A 2,508-nucleotide genomic window follows, 5' to 3' on the forward strand; every position below is an offset into this window, starting at 1 on the left:
CTCTCTCTCCTATCCTGTCTTGATAGATGATGATTTTTTTTCTACTGCGATTGAGTTATGGTGTGCTCTATTTAGATATAACCAATTGATATAGCCCTTAATCTTGTCAGAAGTCTGATAATTATTAATACATTTAAGTTTATGACAGACAAAGTCTCCTGAAGCCTTTAACAGTTCACTCCCACAAGGTCTCAGATGATATGGACACAATTGCAAGAAGCTGCCTAGGTTGTGGTATGGTAACCACTGAAAAACACAGTGGACAAAACTGGATACCCTGAGCCTTATCTAAATCAAGGAAAATCACTTCTCATGTCACATGTATCTATTCCACAGGGGGAAAAAAAGGATTTGTCTTCTGGGCTTAGAAGCCAGATTGACTCTGCCCAAGTTGCCATGAAGACCACCGAGACCACAGGGAATTATTGGCTAGTGGACTCTGTCATTTTTTTAATTGATATATGACTGCTATATTATAGTTTATTCTTTCTTAGATTTCTGATTACATTGACAGCTAAGGTAATTGTAGCTTGACAGCTAGAAAAAGCTTTCCCAGGCGTAATCAGTTACTTTCTCACCTAAACTTGGTTTCCATTGATTAAATGCTTAATATTTCCTCTTCTTGCTATGCCACTGTCCTAACATTATTCAAGTTCTTATAAATTTGTCTACCCCTAATTAACATTCCACTATACATACAATCCAACTATATAATCACAAATTCTTGTTCCTTCTGACCCACAAAGGCTCATCTAAAAGACTGTTCATATTTTTAATTCATGTTGTTATCTCTTTTGTAAGCTTATAAGCTACAGAAAACGCACATCTACCTCTCATGGACAAAATAGACTCTATCCAGATAAGTACATCTGCCCAAAGTTCCCACTTAATACCTATTCCTGAGGGTGGGATTCCTCTGGGTTTCAAATATACATCCAAGAAAAAAATTTATTTCTCCCAAATGTACTTAATTTTATTCTCTAACTATAATATAAATATATGTGTGTGTGTGTGTGTTTCAGCATCTTGTCAAGTTCAGGCACTTATTACATCCAGGACAGCTCCAGAGAAGCAACCTACAGATGCTCCAATCTCCTCTCATAGACACAGATGCTTCTACTGGACTTGGTTCTTCTGGTCTATCCTCAGATGGTTCCACAGATCCTGGACAGCAAGGAAACTGCCTTGACTGGACAAACATCTCCATACCCATTCTTCTGTAAGATTTGTGGTAGCTCAAAATGACCATGGTTGTAAAAAGTTAAGTAAATGTGTTCTTTTCCTAGAATTTGCTTCACTGCAAGGTGTGCTAAGAGATAGTCCTCTGATTGTTTAGAAAAGCCCACACAACAAGTCCCTTCTGGTCGGCGGCAGTACCGGGTTACCTTGGGTGTGGAGTCGGCGGACACCCCCAAGGTCCCTAGAGGACTCTCTACAAGATCTTAGGACCACTGACCGGACAGCTCCATGCTCCTCAAAGGAGACACCACTTCCAGGCACTGTAACACACCCAGGATCTTTGACAGCAGGAACCCAGGATAAAAGGAGCTTGGTCACATCAGTATTTCAGGGTCTCAGAGGAACTTGACTTCCAAGAACTCTGATACACACAGAATCTCAGGTTGACAGGAGCCCACAAGCAAAGGATCACAGAGAAAGCTGGACTCTGAGGAGCCCTGAATCAACTGGGATTATAGGAGGAGAGGCTCCAATCAGATATATTGAGGTCAGCAAATACTTGAGATAATAAGATGGCATGAGGCAAGCATAAGAACAGAAACAACAGAAACCAAGGTTACTTGGCACCATCAGAACGAAACTCTCCTACTATAACAAGTCTTGGATACACCATCACACCAGAAAAGCAACCCATGGATCTAAAGTCACTTCTTATGATGATGATGGAGAACCTTAAGAAGGAAATACAGGAAAACATAGGTAAATAGCTAGAAGCCTTTTAAGAGGAAACACAAAAATAACTTAGAGAGTTACAGAAAAACAGTACCAAACAGGACATGGAAGTGAAAAAGCCATGCAGGATCTAAAACGGGAAATAAAAACAATACAGACACCCAAAGGGAGACAACTCTGGAGATAGAAACCCTAGGAAAGAAATCAGAAACCATAAATGCAAGCATCAGCAACAGAATACAAGAGACGGAAAAGAGAATCTCATGTGCAGAAGATTCCATAGGGAACATGGACACAACTCTCAAAGAAAATGCAAAATGCAAATGGATCCTAACTCAAAACATCCAGGAAATCCAGGACACAATGAGAAGACCAAACCTACCAGTAATAGGAGTAGATGAGAATGAATATATTCAACATAAAAGGCCAGCAAATATCTTCAACAAAATTTTAGAAAAAAACTTCCCAAACCTAAAGAAAGAGATGCCCATGAACATGCAAGAAGCCTACAGAACTCCAAATAGACTGGACCAGAAAAGAAATTCCTCCCGACACATAATAATCAGAACAACAAATGCACTAAATAAAGATAGAATA

Source organism: Mus caroli, chromosome 1 (assembly GCF_900094665.2).
Source record: "Mus caroli chromosome 1, CAROLI_EIJ_v1.1, whole genome shotgun sequence".
Lineage (NCBI taxonomy): Eukaryota > Metazoa > Chordata > Mammalia > Rodentia > Muridae > Mus > Mus caroli.